This window comes from Bos javanicus, chromosome 17 (genome assembly GCF_032452875.1).
Source record: "Bos javanicus breed banteng chromosome 17, ARS-OSU_banteng_1.0, whole genome shotgun sequence".
Taxonomy (NCBI): Eukaryota; Metazoa; Chordata; class Mammalia; order Artiodactyla; family Bovidae; genus Bos; species Bos javanicus.
In genome coordinates, this window is record NC_083884.1 from 50,548,484 (window position 1) to 50,572,167 (window position 23,684).

A 23,684-nucleotide genomic window follows, 5' to 3' on the forward strand; every position below is an offset into this window, starting at 1 on the left:
CTTTATTCATTCATCTGTCAGTGGCCATTTAGGTTGCTTCTATGTCCTGGCTATTGCAAACAGTACTGCAATGAACACTGCTGGCTGATGGGAATGTAACTTGATACAACCACTATGGAGAACAGTGTGAATATCCTTTCAAAAACTAAAAATAGAACTACCATATTTTTACCGAGTCTAAGCTCACTCAGCTCACCACAGGATAGGCCAATTGAAGAGGGGTGAGGTGTTTTTCTTTGAAAAAATGGCTGACCCAAAAGTTTGCAGGCTGTCTCCAAATCACCATTTTGTCTGGGTTTGGATACCAGGTTCTTTTATAGATAATAGATGGGGGCAGGTAATGAAACAAAGTTAAAAGGCTATTAATTTTCCACATATCTCCTAGAATGGCAAGCCTCAGGCAGCAGGGGTGGTGGTGGTGGTGTGGGTCGTTTCTTCCTTCGGGCAATCTACAGGTGGACACAGTTCTGAACAGAAGCACTTTAGCTTAACAGTCAGGCAAAGCGGCAGGATTCTCTGAGTCAGGCAATTACGCTTGATTATAATAACAAAAGCAGTGGAAAGCAAGTCAAAAAAACACTTCCAACATGGAGTCAGAATTGACTTCTCTCCGTAACTTCTCTCTGTGACCCAGCAATCCCACCCTGGGCATAAACCCTGTGTACCTACATGTGGGTTGAGTCACTTGAATCCTGTCTGACTCTTTGCAACCCTATAGACTGTAGCCCACCAGGCTCCTCTGTCCATGGGATTCTTCAGGCAAGACTATTGGAGTGGATTGCCATTCCCTCCTCCAAGGGATTTTCCCCATCCAGGGATCAAATCCCTGTCTCCTGCGGCTCCTGCATTGCTGGTGGATTCTTTACCACTGAGCTGCCACCAGTGAAGCCCATAAACCCTGAGGAAACCATAATTCAAAAAGCCTTACATTTTTTAAGGACCTGAACCAAGTTCACAAACAAGATCAGCCAAGTCATGGAGCCAAGATCCTGAGACAATGTGACCCCAAAGGCTGGGCTGATGTGCTAAACATTCTGCCTATTGATTTTTCCAATCATCTATCAAAGGGGTGAGTGTGATTTCCATAATCAATGCCTCTTAGTCTCTTCCCTTCCGTTGCCTTCAGTACCTTTTCCTCCATTGTCACTGCCATTTCTAAATTTGAGTTCCTATGACAAACAGCAGGTTTGTTGATCCTTCTCTCCCTTTGCTTATATCACATGCAAACAGATATATTCACTGGGTATGCAAAGATCCCTCTTATATCAGGATGGTGATGACAGCAGCAGGGAAAAAAATTTTAACATCAACTTCCCATATCTTCCAATGAAGTTATTCCATTTCCAGAAATGCCTTTCATAACATACAGCAATGGTTTTCAGAATGGTCTCTGGACCAGCAGCATCTTGTCTCAAGTACAAATTCTCAGGTCCTAGACCCACCGCATCAGAAACTCTGGAATCTTTGCTTTCACAAGACTTCCAGTTGATTCTTTTTTCACTTTTTTAAAAAGATTTTTTATGCAGACCATTTTTAAAATCAATATAATATAATGACATTATAATCTGTTATAATATTGCTTCTGGTTTATGTTTTGGTTTTTTGGCCCTGAGGTATGTAGGATCTTAGCTCCCCAACCAGGGGTCGAACCCATACCCCCTGAGTTGGAAGGTGAAGTCTTAACCACTGGACCATCAGGGAAGTCCCTTCTAGGTGATTCTGATATTGCTAACCGTTGACCTGTAATATCGTCATCAATGAATCACTAAAATAACAGCATAATAGCAAGCATCTTATGGGCTATTCCTCTACAGAAGCATCTATAAACAACTTCAAAGAAGGCAGCAACCTCTGGGGAATCCTGTACCCTGTTGATCTCAGATGTGCTGTTGTTTTCAGCTGGCATCTCCTGCTTGTGTATATAAGGGGTGAACCCTTGCCTTGAGCACACTAAATTAAAATGAGTGCTATAATGAATTCCTCACACACACAGACATGGCATTTGCAGGCAAGTCACTAACCACACATGTCCTGATCATGTTCATTTATTTCAAATGAATTCTCTTCTCATTTATCATCTGGTAAAAAGGACCCTGGCTAATGAGGGCTGGAGCTGGGTGGGAAGGAGAAGACGAAGGAGAACAGAGCAGATGTTTTTGCAGTGTTACTAACAGCCTTGAAAACCAAAAGGGTCAAAGATTACCTTTCAACGTGCTCTTTCTGCCGAGTCTTGAGTTGTGGACAGCATCCTGGGGCATCCACGGAGGCGTTCCTTCCAAAGAATTTCTGGATGCTCTTGACTGGCCGTGTTGAATTTGGGGTGGTCCTAAACAGAAGTCTGGGCTTCCCAGGTGGCACAGTGGTGAAAACTGCACCTGCCAATGCAGGAGATGCAAGAGATGCAAGTTCAGTCCCTGGGTAGGGAAGATTCCCCTGGAGTAGAAAATGGCAACCCGCTTGAGTATTCTTGCCTGGAGAATCCCATGGACAGAGGAGCCTGGTCGGCTGTAGTCCATGGACTTGCAAACTCCAGCACAGTCGAGCACATACATACACACACAAACAGAACTCTCAGACCGCTCTTTGATTTTCCTGGCCTTTCATGAATGTGAATGACTAGAACAACCCACCGCCTTGTTTTCTCTTTTGTTTATACTCTGCCACATTCTAAACAGGCTATAATCTTTGGAGCTCTTGTCTGCAGGAAGAAAGTTAAACAAAAACACACTGTTCCTAAAGAGCAATTGTTCTCTGGTCACTCGTCTCCCTGCAGGGACCAAATTGTTTTGTAATTTTTCATTAGGCAGCCACTAATTAGCAACCAGCAATTAGCCATCATTTTCATTATAAGCTGCTCCCCCAGTAAAGACTTAAAATACAGTTAAAATGGAAGCAATCAGACTGGAGGATTACCACGGAAAGACAAAAGAGCTGAGAAAGGACGCTCACCCCAAAGTCACTATTGTATACAGAGAGAAGGTTGCATAATTAAAAGACAAAGTTGGTGTGTCGCCTATCAGCTTTGCTACCAAGAGGTGAATGCGTCTTTTTAAAATTCAACTCCGATTTTAAAAATCAATAGGTGGTTATACTCTTGAGAAAAAATGGAATAATTTCTCATATTTGAATACATAAATGAGCAATGTTGGCTTTACATCTGTTTGGAGTCAGGAATGCATTTTCTTAACCTGATATCAGAATGGTTTCACTATCCTATCAGGACTCTGGTCATGTAAATTTTTAGGAAATAAATACTATTTCAACATTTCAAGAAATAGGCTTGGGAATCTGATATTTGCATATAAATAGGTAATAACTCAGATCCCAACTACAAAAAGAAAATGATTTCAACAATTTAATCATTCCTGGTAAATTTGCTATTACAAATGTCCTTGTCGTGTTATTTTTAAATGGAAGTTAATTGCTGAAATTCCTTTTGAAACAAAAATGAAACAAGGGCTTTCAAGACACATCAATGGCATGATGCAATGAAACCACACAGAATTCTTTTTTTCCCCAAGTTTTAGCCACATGAAAAGAACATGTGTGATGATCATTTCCCATCACTTGGTTTGACTGCTTTCACCTGGAGTCATAGATTTCCACATTCACGGTTTTGGAAATCCAGACAGCACAGCAACCAGTCCACCCAATTTGGCTCCCTCCTTTAGAATAACTTGTGTATGTGTGTGTGTGGTCAATCATGGTCAACTCTTTGCAATCCCATGGACTGTAGCCCTGCCAGGCTTCTCTGTCCCTGAAATTGTCCAGGCAAGAATACTGGAATGGATTGCCATTTCCTACTTCAGGGGATCTTTCCAACTCAGGGACTGAATCTGAGTCTCTTGCATCACTTGCAAGAATGGCAGGCAAATTCCTTACCACTGTGCCACCTGGGATAACTATTAGCTGTGTACTTTCAAAGTGTCTCTGGGCTGGTATCTGTGTCATTTCCAGCATTTAAAGACTTTTAAGCAGAGAAAGACTTCCTTGTTTATCAATGTCAGAAGACCAAACTAGATTCCTGGAGCTTGCTCAATCCAGAATAAAAGGAAATTCTCTGACCCTTAGACCATCATGGCTGCTGTTTCCAGGTGTCCCCGACCTACATCCACTCAGAGGTATCAGCTTCCTCCCTTTATGCCAAGCTGGGGCCAGACATATTGTATCCACCCAGCCTGGTAAGGTCCCCAGTTGCCTCCAGCTTTTCAGGATGATGTCCTTGAGTAACAAGATATACAACCTTAACCAAACATCCTAGTTTGTGAGGGCTCTATTTTAGCACAGAAGGTCTCACTTCCTAGGAACCCCTTAGTCCTGGCTAACCCAGAACAGCTGCTCCCCTAAATCATACCTTTTTATCCTCCTCCAAACTTTTCAGTTGGCTTAGTAACCCTCTAGTTGGGCTACCTGCTCCCCTCCACATCAATGGCACACCTAGAACTACCTCTTCTCAGAAAAATTCAGCTACCTAGCCTTCAGACTTTTGAAATCCAAGCTTTCTCTATCCTCTGACATATGGAAAATGTGTATTTCTAGGAGAGAAATCTACAGTGTGAGCGTTTTCCTTGAAAGGGGAATAAAAAGACATCTTCCATCCTTTGTAAGTGCTTTCAGCCCTGAGTATATGTTAGAATTCTCTATGGAACTTGAAGAACTCTCTTATGCCTGGACCCCACTCCTGGTCAATTCAATAGGAATCTATGATGTGTGACCTGGTCATCAATAGGACTAAAATCCATTTGTCAGAAGGCAGTGGAGAAAAGGTTTTGCTTTATTTCAGTTATAAGATGTTCAATAAATTAATACAAGTGGACATCTATGTCTATAAGCTGTGAGCCTTAAAGTCTCAACTACTGATCCATGAAGGTCACAGAAATACAGCTCAAGTAAAACTAAAAGTTTCCTACATGCTGAAATTTGCTGACAGTGAAAATTTCTTGATTCATCTCCCTTTCAGATCAGATCAGATCAGATCAGATCAATCGCTCAGTTGTGTCCGACTCTTTGCGACCCCATGAATTGCAGCACGCCAGGCCTCCCTGTCCACCACCAACTCTCGGAGTTCACTCAGACTCATGTCCATCGAGTCGGTGATGCCATCCAGCCATCTCATCCTCTGTCGTCCCCTTCTCCTCCTGCCCCCAGTCCCTCCCAGCATCAGAGTGTTTTCCAATGAGTCAACTCTTCCCATGAGGTGGCCAAAGTACTGGAGTTTCAGCTTTAGCATCATTCCCTCCAAAGAAATCCCAGGGCTGATCTCCTTCAGAATGGATTGGCTGGATCTCCTTGCAGTCCAAGGGACTCTCAAGAGTCTTCTCCAACACCACAGTTCAAAAGCATCAATTCTTCGGTGCTCAGCCTTCTTCACAGTCCAACTCTCACATCCATACATGACCACTGGAAAAACCATAGCCTTGACTAGACGAACCTTTGTTGGCAAAGTAATGTCTCTGCTTTTGAATATACTATCTAGGTTGGTCATAACTTTCCTTCCAAGGAGTAAGCGTCTTTTAATTTCATGGCTGCAGTCACCATCTGTAGTGATTTTGGAGCCCAGAAAAATAAAGTCTGACACTGTTTCCACTGTTTCCCCATCTATTTCCCATGAAGTGATGGGACCAGATGCCATGATCTTTGTTTTCTGCATGTTGAGCTTTAAGCCAACTTTTTCACTCTCCTCTTTCACTTTCATCAAGAGGCTTTTGAGTTCCTCTTCACTTTCTGCCATAAGGGTGGTGTCATCTGCATATCTGAGGTTATTGATATTTCTCCTGGCAATCTTGATTCCAGCTTGTGCTTCTTCCAGTCCAGCATTTCTCATGATGTACTCTGCATAGAAGCTAAATAAGCAGGGTGACAATATACAGCCTTGACGTACTCCTTTTCCTATTTGGAAACAGTCTGTTGTTCCATGTCCAGTTCTAACTATCTTCCTTTAGGTACTCCAATTCTCCTTTTTTATATTTTTGATTGAAGTATAACAGTTATCACAGAAGTTTCAGGTGTACAACAGGGTGATTCAAATTTTTTTAAGTTATATTCCATTTATAGTTATTGTAAAATATTGGCTGTATTCCTTGCATTGTATAATATATCCTTGTAGCTTATTTATTTTATACATAGTAGTTCCTCTGACCCCCGTAAATACTAAATATAAAATCCAGTGCTTCACAGACTGGGGCCAACAAACCTACAGTCTCAAGATTTGGGGGCAGAAAGATGCTCATTCTTCCCCATCCTCCTCTACAACCCAATTGAACTCATATTATTAATATTATTATTGTTTTTAATTTCCTGATCACCTTCAGAACCTTGCTTAGCAAACTGTGACTGTCAGCTCTAAAGAGTTTCTCAAAATTGCACTTTGGTCATGCCAGCTCTCAAGAAGACACAGGAGTGTGTATATTTAAACATATGTTTAACTGTAAATGTAATCATTTATAACCACTTTTAAATGCTCACTCTGGACTCAGTCTCAAATGCCATGCTTTTACATTATTTTTGACATATTTATAATTGCCTGGAAGGGTTTCCCAGACAACTAACACTTTTATTGGGCCAGAAAATCTTGATGTGACCTAAATTTTATATAGGGCTCTTTATTTCTGTTGGTGATGCAAAATATTGGAATAATTTAAGATCCTGCTGTGTAGGAGAATCAAAAGAGGAAAATGGCATGATTAGTGCCTTTTTAAATTCTAACTAAATAATTCAAAGAAGTTTGGATAAAATATATGATACAAAATAAAACTACCTGGGAAATGTTCAAGACCATCTATTATTTAGAACCAAAGTATGTGGGTAAGAATATTAATAAGACTGTGCTGATCTGGGTCTGTTCAAATGTGGCCGCTAATGAGAACAGGCTTCAGAAGTGTTGAGTCTTGAATTAATAAGTCCTCAGCCAGAAACTCCAGACCAGAGCTTCCTCTTCTAGGACAGTGTGGCTGGAGCCTAGAGGATCCTGAGACCAGGGAAGGCAGACTCCAGCTATGAGAGTGAAATTCCTGCTTTAGATGTGTGTGTGTGTGTGTGTGTGTGTGCTAAGTTGCTACAGTCATGTCTGACTTTGCAATCCCATGGGCTATAGCCAAGCTCCCTTTCTATGGAGATCCTCCAGGCAAGAATACTGGAGTGGGTTGCCATGATCTCCAGGGGATCTTCCCTACCCAGGGATTGAATCCGTGTCTCTTATGTCTCCTGCATTGGCAGGCAGGTTCTTTACTACTAGGGCCACCTGGGAAGCCCTCTTTTAGATGTACATATGCTAAATGAGGGTTTCCCTGGTAGCTCAGCCAGTAAAGAATCCACCTGCAATGCAAGTAGATCCAGGTTCGATCCCTGGGTCAGAAAGATCTCCTGGAGAAGGAAATGGCAACCCACTCCAGTATTTTTGCCTGGAGAACCCCATGTACAGAGGAGCCTGGCGGGGATTTAGTCCATGGGGTTGCAAAGAGTCGAATATAACTTAGGAACTAGACCACCACCACAGTAAATGAAAGCAGTTTTTAAAAAACTAAAAGCAAAATTTTTAGAAATGAGAACATAAATATGAATTTTAACCTTATTTTGTATTTCTTATTTCTTCCAAGTCTATGTGAAGCCTCAAAACTGGAGGGACTTTAATATTGGATGAATGTGTGACACCCTAATATCCCTTCCTGTTCTCAGCCACTGTGTCCAGGGAGGTGGACGCTGGGTGAGACCTCAGGTTTTCTTGATGTGTCACCCAGAGTAAGTTCACAAAAGGGCCCCCACTTCAGTATTCCTCTTTGGCCTTCTGTCTCTGTTCTGGAATTCCTTTTAAACTGCTATTAATATTAAGGAGACGCCCAAAGGAGGGCAGAACACAACTGATTTGCAAGACACCTAACTGCTTTAGGGCTCCAACTTCTCTTAGTTTTTCTGGGACTTTCCCTATTTAAACACTGAAAGCCCCTTGTCCTAGGAAAAAAACCCCATCTCAACCACACTACATGGTTGATTCCCCCCAGGTGTAGAATATTTTTGGCTCCACTTTCTCATATTCAGACACAGAGATCATGCTCACAGAATAGAGTTTCTCCATTTGGAGGATGTGCAGACCAAGAGAATTGAACTTGAGATGCTCAGAGGAAGGCAGCCAACCTGGTTTATCTGCAAAGTCATAGTCAGAGGTCAAACCAAAGTGGGGCTTAAAAACATGTGAGTTCACAACAGACGTAGAGAATAGGCTTGTGGTTGCCAAGGTGGGAGCGGGGTTGGGGAACGAAGGATCAGGAGGTTGGGTCAGCAGATACAAATGATTACATATACAATGGATAAACAGCAAAGTCCTACTGTATAGCACCAAGAACTATATTCTCTGTGAAATGTAGAAATATCCTGTGATAAACCATAATGAAAAAGAATGTGGGTATATATATATATGAATATATATGTATTACTAATCACTTTGCAGGCGTCAATACATTGTAAATCAACTATGCTTCGATTTTTAAAAATATATTAATTCAGTGTGGTTGGAGACATTGAAGGAGATGAGGGTCCCCAGTCTTCAAAGCAAGAGTCATATTGTGGAACTAAAGGTCACAAATCCTTTTGTTGCTTCTCTAACTGAAAATAAAATCCTGTTTGATCTGAGCCACATCACAATGAGATTTCACAAAGGACCTTTAGCAGGAGAGGAAAGAATATACATTCAGTTGTGTTAACTCAGACCGAGTGCATAATTCAAGGTCTACCCCATTGATTTTGGAGGTACTCTTTTATAGCTGTCACAACAGTCAAAAATATTAAAGGGAATCACTAGGAATTATCATTTCCTAGTAATTATGAGAAAAGGTTTGGGGGAAACTTTGTATTTTCTCCTCCCTGTCCTCTGTTTCCAAGCTGCTGGAGAGCAGCAGAGAGCCAGAGGCTTCCTGGATGATGGAAGGGATGCAGTTCACAGCACAAGTGATGCTGAGTTAACTGGCTGGGTGTCTGAGATGGGCTGACAAAATGCAGCATGGAAAATTAGCCTGGTCAAACAGCTACAAAATTTGAGTCACAGCATCATAAAGATGCCAAAAGACCAAGGACAATAAATACTGCAAGCAGCCAAGAACAGGCAGGTTAACACATGCACAAACCTGGAAACACCATTCCCTTTCTTAACTTCCTTGTTGCACTTTTAATTAAGCCACCTCCAAAATAAAAGTCGATGTACTGAAGAGAATGAATCCCCTATCGACAGTGGGGGCAAATGTTAACCCTGAACTGACTTTGTATTTCTTCAAATAAAAAAAGCCTGCAAAGATGGAGAAGCAAGAATAAAGGCCGCTGTTCTTCCAAGTAGGAGTCAATTCTTGTTGTCTGTGGTGGTTGTGTTGTATAAAGTCATCGCAAACATTGAATTAGCAAATCCAAAACTAGGGATTCCAGAGGAAATACAGATAGAGACTCCAGGAAGCCTCTTCTCATATTTTCATCAGCTGACCAATACATAACATTTTAGAATCTGTGTTTGTGTTTAAAGGCAACATATTTAATACACATTGTTAATTCATTAACTTTGAACTCATGGCCAACTTTAAAACTAGGACAAGGACTCATGTTATTTACTGATACTTCTCTGTAAGGCACATGGCAGCACTTCAGCTCCAAGCACTATTTAGGGTCCATTTTAAACAGGAAATCGTCAATCAAAAGCGCAAAAGGGCAAAAAAACGTGACACCAAGGTGATCATGAAAAGGATGCTTGTTTACAATAAGAGAGCTGGAACAGAAGGCCAAGTGTCACCTTATTTGACTTCAACTGCTGCTGCTGCTGCTAAGTCACTTCAGTCGTGTCTAACTCTGTGCAACTCCATAGACAGCAGCCCACCAGGCTCCTCTGTCCTTGGGATTCCCTACACAATGGTGACTCAGATATTCTGCTGCTCTGCATATGCCCTTGAATGACCCTGAGAGTACTGTGAGTATTGATAATAAGTTCCTTGCTGCTAAGTCTGCTAAGTCGCATCAGTCGTGTCTGACTCTGTGCGACCCCATAGACGGCAGCCCACCAGGCTCCCCCGTCCCTGGGATTCTCCAGGCAAGAACACTGGAGTGGGTTGCCATTTCCTTCTCCAATGCATGAAAGTGAAAAGTGAAAAGTGAAAATGAAGGCGCTCAGTCGTGTCCGACTCTTAGCGACCCCATGGACTGCAGTGTACCAGGCTCCTCCGCCCATGGGATTTTCAAGGCAAGAGTACTGGAGTGGGGTGCCATTGCCTTCTAAACTTCCCAATTGATTTATGTACCTCTTGTGAAAAATACAAGGAGGCCTCAATTACAGACAGTCGGGATGGCCTGTAAAGGGAGCTGTAACACTCTACCTCTCATCAATTACCCGAAACAGGAAGACATCAGTTACTGATTCCATCAGGAAAGGACACCAGCATTCCCAAACAGGAAGTCTGACTACTCACTACCCAGCAGGACCAAGGAAAACTTCCTTCTTTCTCAACCAATAGAAAATGCCACAGCTCAGCCAAAGTGAAGCTGTCTTCACCTGAACTTCTACTTTCCTCCAATGGGTTGTCATTTTTTTCCTTACTGATGACTTCCCTTTCTTGTCCCACCCTCCTTACTACAAGTTTTCCTGTTGTGTTACCCCACTCACCCGTCTGTTTGCCAGATGAGATGTTGCCTAGTTCATGAATCATTTAAGAAAGCCAATTAGATCTTCAAATTTACTCAGTTTTATTGTTGTTGTTGTTATATCCTGAACAGTCAAACTTGCTATTTTGGGAAGATTGTGCCAAAACTATAAGAAGGCATATATTACAGTCAGAATGCCCTTAGAAGAGAGAGTCCTACACCCCCATCAGTCCTGGAGAGAGCGGACCCTCATCCCCACCTCCAGTTGTGAACCAAGACCACTTCCTCCTCTCCCTGTTCTCCAAATTTGTCCAGAGATGGACTCTCCACAAGCCAGATTCCTTTGCCTGACGCTGCTGAAGACGTGCTCCGTCTGTTTCAATTTCTGGTTTGTACTGAAGGGGAAAAAAGTAATCTATTATCTCTTAGAGGAGACAAAGCCATTTGGAGGAAATCTACTTTTCTATGGTCAGAATAGCACTACTGGCTCTGGGTGAATTTCAAACAATAATAGTGAAAGGAAGGAAGAGAACAAATAGAGAAAGAAAAAGAAAGGGAGAAGGAAAGAAAGAAAGAGAAATAGAGGAGGGAAGGAAGGAGGTAAACGTTGTGGCCTGTACACTGGTTGGAAAAGAGTTTCCAGACATGAGGCAGAATGAGAGGAGAGTAGAGTTTATTAGAGTGGGAGATGCTCAGCTCAAGGGAGAGCCCTTATGTGAGCTAGTAGCCAATTTGTATAGCCTGAAGACAAAGAAAATTCCTACTGGGAGGTTGGCATTAGGTCATTGGTTAGGATGCTATAGAGTGAGTGATGGGTGGGTATTTCACCTAAAATTCCATCAGGGAACTGGCTGGTTTAGATCCAGAGGTTCACGGCAACAGTTGCTACAGCGTTTGGTTATTTCTGGAAATTTTTGTCCTATGACCTTGGTATAAGGCTCCCATGACCTTGGTACATGGCTCTGCAGGAAGGAGGAGGGGGAGAAAAGGAAAGGAAAGAAGAAGAAAAAAGAATCTGGGAGGGAGAGAGGAGTGGAGGAAGAAGAATCCTCAAAGTTGCCCATAACCTCTGGATATTCCAGACAGTGAACACACAAATCTGTTTGCTTCTTTGTATATGAAAAAAACAAGCCATGTAAATAATTTTTCACATAGAATTTATTAAATGGACAGGGACATAAGCACAAAGAATAAAAATTCCCTTGGAATTTTCTCACTTAATTTTGTGGCTAAAATAACATTCTGAGATGTTGATCTCAGAGGCACAGTGAGCAGTGTTTTGAAGCAAGATCTGAGTTCTCTGCCCAGGAATTGAACCTGGGGAGCCTGGATGAAAACCAGGAATCCCAGCCATTAGTCCACCAGGGGCTAGAGACTAGGAGCAAAGTCATCCTGGCTCTTGACTCTTTTGAAAACAAGAATGTTTCAAGGAGGCAAAACCTGTAAAAACAGGTACAAAGTCTATTATTAGAAGCACACACAACATGTGGGAGAACACACAGAGAAGCAATTTGTTTATTTAGAACAGAAGCAAGGCAGAAATACACACCCGGAGACAAAAGATGTGAACATCTTCCCTAAAGAGGAGGAGTGCAGTAAAGACACAGTTTAAATCACTTATATGGGGCTTCCCTGACAGTCCAGTGGTTAAGACTCCACACTTCTGACACAGGGAGCATAGGTTCAATCCCTAGTAGGGGAAGTAAGATTGCACTCGCTGCATGGCGTAGCCAAAAATAAAAAATCACTTACGTAGGACAGTTCTTTCAGGTCTTTGTTTACCTTTGACCAATTATCTTGCTTCTCATGGTCATCTTGTTTCTTAGTGGTCATCTTATCTGTTTACTCCAGCAGAGTTCAGCTTCGGCCATTAACTTGGTCCTTGAAGGGTCTAGGGAAAACGAAACTCTAGTATATTATTCCTGACAAACACCAGCTTCTCAGCCCATCTACCTCAATGGTACCATTTTGTTAGGATCTTCTCCTTGGTGTTTCTCTTTTTTCTCCCCTTTGCTCTTCAGTAGACTCACCTCCTCTATTCATTGTCTCCTGGAAAGTAAGGGGCCAGTGGGCCACTTGATGGCTAGATGGCTGGTCCCTAGGGGATAATGACAGCTCACACATGTGGAGAACAGTGTTCTGGACCCAAGACTAAGCTTTTCACATTCATTAACTTATTATTAACACAGGCAGTAGCTTTAACATCATCCCTGTTACAGAACAGAAATGATGAGTTGATGACATCACCCAGATGTGCACATCTATGAAGTGGCAGAGCCAGGATTTGAACACAGCCTAGTAAGTCCCTCTGCATCCTGGGTTTCAAAATGCTGTGATGCCTCATGGTGCAAAGCTTAAGTAAACATCATCTACCATGACAGCTACCTAGTCTCCAGCAAATCCTCCAGGATAATATAGAACTATTGTCTCCTATTTGTAAATCAGGATGTGCTGGGTGTGCTCAGTCGCTTCGATCGTGTCCAACTCTGTGATCTCATGGACTGTAGCCCAGCAGGCTCCTCTATCCAAGGGGATTCTCCAGGCAAGAGTACTGGAGTGAGTTGCCATGCCCTCCTCCAGGGGATCTTCCCAACCCGGGGATCGAACCTTTGTCTCTTATGTCTCCTGCATTGGCAGGAGAGTTATCACTAGTGCCACCTAGGTCGTCTGTAAATCAGGATGGACAGCAGTAAAAGCTGTTGACAAGATCCCTCTTAATAATAATCAGCTAATGGCATATTTTACAAAGACCATTTTTTAATTAATTTTTAGTGGAGTGTAGTTGCTTTAGGATGTTCTGTTAGTTTCTTCTGTAAAGCAAAGTGAATAGGCTATACCTATATGCATATCCCCTCTTCTGGGTATTTCTTTTCCATTTTTAGGTCACAGCAGAGCAGAGTTACCGATGCTATACAGTGAGTTCTCATTAAGTGAAAGTCGCTCAGTCAAGTCTGACTCTTTGCAACCCCATGGACTATACAGTTCTAACTAAGTTCTCACCAGTTGTCTGTTTTATTGTACACGCTCAGTCACATCTGACTGTAGCTGGCCAGGCTCCTCTGTTCCAGGAATTTTCCAGCAGGAATACTGGAGTGACCTGCCATTTCCTACTCCAGGGGATCTTCCTGACCCAGGGATCCAATGAGGAAGATTCTTTACCACTGAGCCACCTGGGAAACATCTATTTTATACACAGTATCAGCAATGTGAAAGTCACTCAGTCATGTCTGACTCTTTGTGACCCTATGGTCTATATAGTCCATGGAATTCTCCAGGCCAGAATACTGGAACGGGTAGCCTTTCCCTTCTCCCGGGGATTTTCCCAACCCAGAGGTTGAACCCAGGTCTCCCACATTGCAGGCAGATTCTTTACCAGCTGAGCCACAAGGGAAGCCCAAGAATACTGGAGTGGGTAGCTTATCCCTTCTCCAGTGGATCTTCCCAACCTAGGAATCGAACCAGGGTCCCCTGCATTGCAGGCTGATTCTTTACCAACTGAGCTATCAGAGAAGCCCTATATCAACAGTGTATATATGTCAATCCCAATCTCCCAATTCATCTCACCACCCTCCTTTCCCACTTGGCATCCATGTTTGTTCTCCATATCTGTGTCTCTATTTCTGCTTTGTAAATAAAATCATCTATACCAATCTCTTTAGATTCCACATATACGATATTTGTTTTTCTCTTTCTGACTTACTTCACTATGACACTCTCTAGATCCACCCACATCTCTACAAATGACCCAATTTTGTTCCTTTTCATGGCTGAGCAATCTACAGGTTCAATGCAATCCCAATCAAATTACCAATGGCATTTTTCACAGAACCAGAACAAAAGAAGTTTACAATTTGTATGAAAGCACAAAAGACCTAGAAAAGAACCATGTGTTTTGAAGAAGTTGGCACATGTATATCCATCTTCAATATGGCTGCCTAAGCGTATTCCAACAGCAGAGCAATTCCTGCCATCTACCTGAATGATCTTCCTATTCTAATTGCCTTAAATGTCCCTTGTTACATTTGCTGAAGAAGTAGCCTCAGTCCTTACCAAACCCAGATTTACATAATAAAAATGCAACAACGCACATATATAAATGTTAAAAAGTGTACAAAAGCACTTTTAAGCTTTTGTCAAGCCCCACATTTTCCTAAAAGAGACTCAGAGTAAAGGATTGGGTGTCTTTTGGTAGCAACATATTTTAAGTTTGATTGACATCCAAAGAGTCAAAGGCAATTCTTTAAAACCCTTTTTCATTCTCCTTTATGTGTTTATGTCTTTTTAAAAATGAAATATTCCCCCAATGCATCTGTGTATCTCAACCTTCTGACAAGGCCACTTAATTATCAGGGGCATTGACTGGAAATCTCCCCCTTATCAGCACAGGGGCTGCCTGCTTTGTGTAGCCAGCAAGTGTTTGAACGGCTTTACGGAGCTAAGTCCTAGTGCTAGGAGATTTTCGTCTTTCCAAAAGTCTGCCTGTCATTGTGACTGGATTATCTGGCTGTTAAACTGTGGTCTCTTCAGTTTGTCAAGCCTCCAAAGAGACTGTGCTAGAAACTCAAGCGATAAGCAAAGAAGTGACTTTAAGTATAAATAAGCAGACTCCAGCCTTACTCCTGAGAAAGACTGAGATTCCAATGTACCAATTATTTAATCTGCAAGCAGCTACCTAGGTGCCCTCTCCATGCTGAAAACTACTGGATGACATCCTTTATTTTCTTTTTCAAAATGTCAATTTTTACTGGAGTAGAGTCGCTTTACTGATGTTATGTCAGTTTCTTCTCTACCACAAAGCAAATCAGCTTTACATACACATGTATCCCCTCTTCCTGGGATTTCCTTCCCACTTAGCTCATCACAGAGCATTGAGTAGGGTTCCCTGTGCTATACAGTAGGTTCTCATTTTAAAGTAAAAGAGTTAGTAGTTCAGTCATGTCCGACTGACTCTGCAACCCCATGGACTGTATGTAGCCTGCCAGGCTCCTCTGTTCGTGGAATTCTCCAGGCAAGAATATTGGAGTGGGTAGCCATACTCTTCTCCTGGGAGTCTTCCCAACCCAGGGATCGAACCTTGGTCTCCCCCAAGGAAGATTCTTTACCATCGCAGCCACAGGGAAGCCCAGGTTCTCATTAGTTATCTACTTTATACCTAATATCAATAGTGTATATATGCATCAATCCCAATCTCCCAATTCTTCCCCTCTTCCCCCCTTGGTGTCCATATGTTTGTTTTAGTTTATGTCTCTATTTCTTCTTTGTAAATAAGATTGAGGATGACAGCCTTTGGAAGAGGAATTTAAAAGCTAGGTTAAGTTGAGGTTATCTGAAGCTGTGGAGTCAGAGAAATGAAGAGGTAAGGGGTGAAGCAGACATACCAAAAACTAAATATATTTCACACTTCATCATGTGAGTGGGCAATTGTACAGGTTTGTAAGCAAACAGGATGAAAAGGAAGAAATACTTTTAGCATGATGAGATTACAGTGGATGGGTCCCATTGGCAGGTAAGGTTACTCTAGGACGTTGGAATCTACCCTGCCTGGTGTCTTGCCCAAGGCACAAACTCCACACTCCACTGAGCATTTTCTCTCACTTTCCACCCTGATCGAGGACAGCGCCCCCTGTGGTTGCCTATAGATTTGGGCTGTGGACTTACAAAATTTCTTAAATAAGTCTTTCTGAAATACATTTAAAGTCATTTTCTTGCACACCCTCATTCAGTTAACAAATCCCTCTTTTACCAATTTCAGACCTTAGTGGCACAAGACTGTAAAGACAGTGAGTTCCTTATACTTACCACCCACTGGAAAAATCACCTCCTTCTGTTATTTATCCTTAAATTATACCTTTTAAAGGCTGGAGGGACGTTGGAGAAAAGATCAAAGGATCTAATCAAGGGAATGTTCTCATTTCAATCAGCTATTAGTGCCCCAACTGTTAGTTAGGTGGTCATGAAGGAAAGACGGAAATTACTTAATTTTGTGGTTCAATACTGATTTTTAAAAACAATTTAACAATATTTAGACTTGTCAGCACACACAAAAATAATTTTGCACTTGTAATATCTACGGGGATAAGGTACACTCAGGTTAAGTATATTATTTTGGATGAATCACAAACAATATGAACTATCAAAAGTGCAATTCATATTTAATTATACCTCATCATAAATCTTTTTTTTTAATATTTACTTATTTATTTGACTGTGTTAGATCTTAGTTGCAGCACACAGGATCTTTACTTGAAGCATGTGGGATTTTTTTTTTAGCTGATGCACATGAACTCTTAGTTGCAGCATGTGGGATCTAATTCCCCAACCAGGGATGGAACCCAGGCCCCCTGCATTAGGAGCTTGGACCACCCAGAGAAGTTCCATCCATCTTTCTTCACAGCCTTTGAAGGCATGGAATCAGGCAGAGCAGCCTCCATTTGTAAAATGCATAGTCTAGGACCCCAGCATTCACTTCCCAGGTGTATGTCTTTCATTCTCTGGATATTTTAACAAAGTTGGATTTAGGGCTAAGAACCAGGTATTTGGTTATGTGTATTCACATTTCTTTTTTAAGCTTGCGTATGTTTGCATCATCATTTTAGAGAAGATAAAACTAAAAATTACAGAGTTGAAGTAATTTTCCCAAGAAAACTTCCAGTGTAAACCTGAATCTTGATCTGTGGCTTTCTTTGCCACTAACTCCCATGATTGCAGTGTCCACTTTACTCATTGCAAATGACACGAAAATGGAGACTTAGTAGCTCATTTGCTAGGATTTTTCAGTTTTTTCTTCCTTCCCTTCATCTTTTCCTTCCTTCATTGTTTCTCTTTTTCTTTATTTCTTCTTCTCTCTATAAGCATCCTTGAAACAAGCAATTCTTCAAAGCCACGCTGAATTTTGATCTTCAGGGGTCTTTCTTGTTGTTCCATTTCTTTTCTAGAAATACTACAATTTGAATTAAAAAGAATTTTTTCAGGTCAATAATTTGCCTATCTGAAGCAAAAAATTTCTACGTGTTGAAGGCCTTATTTTAAAATTCCAGCTACTTCAATAGCTGGTGATGTGTACCTGAATCTCAGAGGAAAAGTTTTGGTCTGGGGGTACCTATTTGGCAATGATCATCATAGAGACAGTTGTTGGAAAAACCATAAGAGTGGGGAAAATACCAAGATACATGCGTTGAGACGACCAGTTGGCCGAGGCAAAAATAATTAACAATTAAACAAAACCTTAGGGAGCAGGGAGTAGCCTCGTACATATGGAAGACAGGAGACAGAGGCAATGGAGCCACAGCTGAGCAAGAAGAGGGGGTGACGTCAGAGTCCTCGTGGTTGAGGGAAGCTTGTGAAATAAACAACTGGGTACAAAACCCAGTGAGTTACATTTCAATGTTCATGGTCAACATTTACCCTAAATCACCATCTAAAAGTAGTTCAAGAATAACATCAGCCCACTTGCCAAGCACCAATGCCCACTAGACCCTACATTCTTGTCTCCAACATCAGTTCAGCCCAAAGAATCCAGCACTCATTTGAGAGCAACTGATGCTAAACCCTGGGGCAAAAAATGGGGTCAGAAACTTGCTGATGTTGCCAGAAAGCAAGAACATTTTGTTTAAATATGGAAAGGAATTCTAAAGGGGAAGAGCTCTTTAGTTAAAGGCTCTTGCTGGCCCTTTGCAGTTGTGCAAATCTTAAGAGACAAAATACTCATAGCAATAGTTTATGGCTAATTGAAATAAACTGTTTGTGAAAGGTAATGAATTAAATTTATTCAAAGGAAAACCTTGATTCAAAAGGAAAAAATATAATAAGACATCTTACTTATTAAAGAAATTTTTTTTTTCTTTCTGTGACTGTGCCATGGCATGCAGGATCTTAGTTCCCCTACCAGGGATCAAACCTGTGCCCCCTGCAATGGAAGCTTGGAGTCGTAACCACTGGACTGCCAGGGAATTAACTAATAGGACATTTTAATTTAAACAAGTACCCAATATTTGTGTACATACATGTGTGTATATATGAATTTCATTTGTTCTCTTAATCATATGGCTGTATTTGTGAGTAATGAAATTAATTACATCAATTATATGGTGCTTTAGAATATGCTGAAACACAAATAGAGTAATAAGTTTTATAGTAATTTTAATTTTTACATGTTCTGTCTCTTATTAGCGTCTATTAAGTAATAAGAAAAAGACAGTATTTTAAAAAATGTCATTTAATCTCTCCGGGAAGTTTAATGAATTGGTCCTGCACATTTGAGGGCTTAAAATATTTTTAAGTCATATATGTGTGTATATATATAGATCCTCTGGAGAAGGAATGGCAATCCACTCCAGTATTCTTGCCTGGAAAATTCCATGGAGGGAGGAGCCTGGTGGACTACAGTCCATGGGGTAGCAAAGAATCGGACACAACTGAGCAACTTCACTTTCTTTCTATATACATATATACATATATATATATATATATACACACATATATGCACATTTACATTTATATCTATATATAAAGAGTTCAGATCAAAAGAAACCCAATTTCAATCAAGAAATCATCAACAGTGGCCAAATAGGATTGAATGTGCTAATTTGACCAGTAGGTTGGCAATGACAGATGTTAGTTGCTCAGTTGTGTCTTGACTCTTTGCAACCCCATGGTCTGTTCATGGAATTCTCCAGGCAAGAATACTGGAGTGGATTGTCATTCCCTTCTCCAGGGTATCTTCCTGATGCAGGGATTGAACCTGGGCCTCCTGCATCGCAGGCATTCTTTACCATCTGAACCAGCAGGGAAGCACCAGAAAGAAGCCCTCAGGTAGATTGTAAATAACATACCACACTACCTCCCCCAAGAACAGGGAGAGGTAACCCTGAGCCAGCCAGGACAATGACAGAGCAGATTTGATTGACTGTGAAGGATGGGAACCCCAAAGGTGAGCGTCATTGAGATGACCTTAGACACTAAGGCTAAAGAGGCAGACAGAAACATTCAAAGGGCACAGAATCCCAGTGTGTGCTCACTGAAATGGCAGGGGCAGCACTGGCACTGCCAGGAAGGAAGGATGGGGAGTCACAGAGACCAAAATCAAGCAGCAGAAGGATTCATCTAGTCAAGGGCTGACGCCGTCTAAGTGGGAGGAGACTCCCGTCATAACTGGCTGCTGTGGGACTTCCTTGGTAGTCCAGTGGTAAAGAATTCACCTTCCAATGCAGGGGACATGAGTTCAGTCCCTGGTTGGGAGCTAAGATTCCACACGCCTCAGGGCAACTAAGCCTGAGCCATGCACACTGCAACAAAGACCCAGTACAGCCCAAAATACAATAATAAAATAGGCACATTACTTTTTTTTTTTTTTTTTAAAGACTGGCTACTGTGGGCCTTGTATTGAGGACCTTTGGCTGCTAGATCTCTTGCCTCAGAAGCAGGGACCTTCCTATTAACTGATATAAAGATACTTGAAAAGGCCTAAGAAGGTGGTACAGATGGTGGGAAAATCATCCAGTGAATCCGCCGCTCCAGATTCCCTGTGCTCAGTCGCTCAGTCATGTCTGGTGTCCGACTCTTGTGCTCAGTCGCTCAGCCGTGTCTGGTGTCCGACTCTTGTGCTCAGTCGCTCAGCCGTGTCTGGTGTCCGACTCTTGTGCTCAGTCGCTCAGTCGTGTCTGGTGTCCGACTCTTGTGTTCAGTCGCTCAGTCGTGTCTGGTGTCTGACTCTTGTGCTCAGTCGCTCAGTCGTGTCTGGTGTCTGACTCTTGTGCTCAGTCGCTCAGTCGTGTCTGGTGTCTGACTCTTGTGCTCAGTCGCTCAGTCGTGTCTGGTGTCTGACTCTTTGCGATCCCATGGACTATAGCCCGCCATATCCCCTGTCCACCAGGATTCTCCAGGCCAGAATACTGGAGTGGGTTGCCATGCCCTCCTCCAGGGGATTTTCCCAACCCAGGGATCGAACCCAGGTCTCCTGCATTACAGTTGGATTCTTTACCATCTGAGCCACAGGGAAGCCCAGATCCCCTGGCTCAGCTGAAAATATGGCATCTCTAAGTAACTTAAAGTCCACTAAGTAACGTCAATAATTTTCAAAGAAAAAAAAAATCCCAATTTGTTTGAGATTATAATCCTCATTTTCTGGAAATGTTAAATTATTTCCTTAGTAGGTCTTTAAACCTAGGAAAGTTTAGAAACAATAGCACAGATGAATTATATGACAAGCCTATTTTATTTTTCTGTTATAGTGAGACATAATTGGGGAATTATTTGTATTTAGAGCATTTATAGTTAAGAGAATTTACCCCATGATAAATTAAATAAATGGGGGTAAATTTAATTTATCATAGGGTTAAATTCTTTGGCCACCTAATGCAAAGAACTAACTCATTTGAAAAGACTCTGATGCTGGGAGAGATTGAAGGCGGGAGGAGAAGGGGACGACAAAGGATGAGATGGTTGGATGGCATCACCAACTCAGTGGACATGAGTTTGAGCAAGCTCTGGGAGTTGGTGATGGACAGGGAGGCCTGGTATGCTGCAGTCCATGGGGTCGCAAAGAGTCAGACACGACTGAGGAACTGAACTGAACTGAACCCCTATGACATTATAGATTCGCCTCTTTTCTCAGCTAGAAAGCAATTTGAAATCAATTTTTGACTTGTGATTTTAAGTTGAAAAGTATGAGAACTCTATATTAATACTGAAACTATATTGGAGTACTGAAGACAACTTGTTTATTTAGTAGATATGTTAGGTCTGTTTAAACCCATAAGATAGTTTTGCTTGATAAATGGCATTTGAGTTGCTTAAAAAGAAAGCAGACTTGGACTTCCTTGGTGGTCCAGTGATTAAGATTTCCCTTCCAATGCAGGGGGTGTGGGTTTGATCCCTAGTCGGTGAGCTAAGATCCCACATCCCTAGAGGCCAGAAACCAAAACATAAAAGAGAAACAACATGGTAACAAATTCAATGAGGACTTCTTTGAAAAATAAAGCAGACTATTACATTTCTACACACAGTTTAAAATAAATTTATTGAATGATGCTATAAAGAGCCTCATTAAAACATACTCATTTTATAAATAGATTATTAGGATTTGTAAGTTGAACTTACAAAGTAAAGTTCTGGAGTTCGGGGATTTTACTTTAATATTTTGATTTTAAATTTAAAATCAAGTAGCCACAGATGGGGCATCCCTGGTATCTCAGCTAGTAAAAAATCTGCCTGCAGTGCAGGAAACCCCGATTTGATTCCTGGGTGGGGCAGTTCCCCTGAAAAAGGGGTAGGCTATTTACTCCAGTATTCTTGGGCTTCCCTAGTGTCTCAGCTGGTAAAGAATCCACCTGCAAAGTGGGAGACCTGGGTTCGATCCCTGGGTTGAGAAGGTCCCCTGGAGGAGGGCATGGCAACCCACTCCAGTATTCTTGCCTGGAGAATCCCCATGGACAGAAGAGCCTGGCGGGCTACAGACCAAAGGGTTGCAAAGATTTGGGCACGACTGAGTGACTAAGCACAGCAACAGCACAGCCACAGATGGTCTTTCTCTGGATGAAAACCACCCTGAAGGCAACAACTCATACTGACATAGCATGGATTGAGGTGTTACTGGAAAACCAAGACATGGATCACTTTGGCATCCTAAATGGGAAGGAACAGAGAGGCAGAAGCCCATTCATTGAAACCAGGATGAGTGCCAGAGACATTCTAGGATTTCTGTCTCCTTGGAGTGAGCACCGCCTGACTAAGCAAGTGGAATCTGATGGAGAGGTGGCCTCTCCTAGGGGCAGTTGGATTCCCTTCACTCAGAACAGCTTTGGGTCTCCCAGAACTCACCTGTGTTCTTAGGAGGCCCCCGGATACAGCGTGTCTGGGGGCAAAAACTCAGGTGACCACAACCCCACATACCCACTGCTCTGTCTCAGCAGGGTCTCCTGGAGCCGCCTGGTCAACCCCACAGCCTGGCAGTAAGGAGGAGCACAGGATCTAAGTGGTACACGGGGGCTTCCCTCAGGTTCTGTCCCCACCAACCAGGTGACCTCTGGCAAGGAATTTACTCGCGGTTCCGCATCCGGAAAACGCAGTTAAACAGAATTGACCTCGTTAGTTCTGTTGTGAGAATTAAATGGAAAAAATAAATAAATTGCAAAGTGATTATATATTAGTACCTGGCACAAAGTGCGCTAAATCTGACATACCTAAAGGCCAGTGGAAAGTGGAGGGGAAAATTCCCAAGAAGAGAGATTGAGGTTCATCCCCGGAGACCTCAGTGACTTCTGCTGAGAAGAATTGACATCCCACCGGCCTGGATCAGAGCCACGAAGACGCAGTGTGGGAGAATGGTCCTCATTTTCCTCTTCTCATCAAGGTCTCCTCACAGATCTGGATCTCAGGATTCCCGCCAAGCTGCTTCTCCCTGGCGGTTACCAAGGAAGGTGAAGAACGCGTTGCTAGGAGACCAGGTGAGAAGGCGCCAATGAGAGGATTTCCGCTTCGCCCACCAACCCAGCAGAGCACAAACGCTCATCCCTGCTGTTTAAAACAGCTGTTTCTAAATCCCTTCCAAAAGTCCCATTTCCAAGAAGTTGACTTGCTCTTATAAACCCAGATAATTTAAGAAATCCATGTCCGTTGTGCTTCAATCTTTGTGTAAAACCCTATTTCTACTTGTGATTGCTTGCTTTCTGCCTGAGGGACATCCTGATGGATTCTTTCAGCTTCTGGTTGTCTGGAAAAAGTCTTTACTTCACCTGTTTTTTGAAAGAAGTTTCTTTCTAGAAGTTAGTATATAATTCTAATTTGACAATCCTTAATTTTAAAGACATTGCTTTGTTGTCTTCTGGCTTGACTCAATTCCCATGAGAAATCTTGCATCATACTTAACTTTCTTCCAGAGAACTTGACGTTTTTACCTAACCAGTCTTTCTAAGGAGACTTTTTCCCTGACTCTTTTAAGATGTTATCACTGGCTTGACCAATTCTATTATGACTATGACGTGCCTTGGCATACTTTTCTTCTTTCCTTCTTTTCCTTCATCCTTCTCTTCCTCCCAACCGCCTCCTTCTCCCATCCCCTTTTTTATTGCCATCAGATC

At 42.1% G+C, this 23,684-nt stretch overlaps 1 long non-coding RNA gene across 1 annotated transcript; it reads right to left on the minus strand.

Moving 5' to 3' along the window:
* Positions 1-12,109: 12,109 nt before the first annotated feature.
* On the minus strand, positions 12,110-23,092 carry LOC133228473 (uncharacterized). Its single transcript, XR_009730210.1, has 2 exons — positions 22,788-23,092; positions 12,110-12,499 (listed from the first exon to the last, which is right to left on the minus strand). It is a non-coding gene; the product is annotated as an uncharacterized LOC133228473 (long non-coding RNA).
* Between the last annotated feature and the right edge of the window lie 592 nt (positions 23,093-23,684).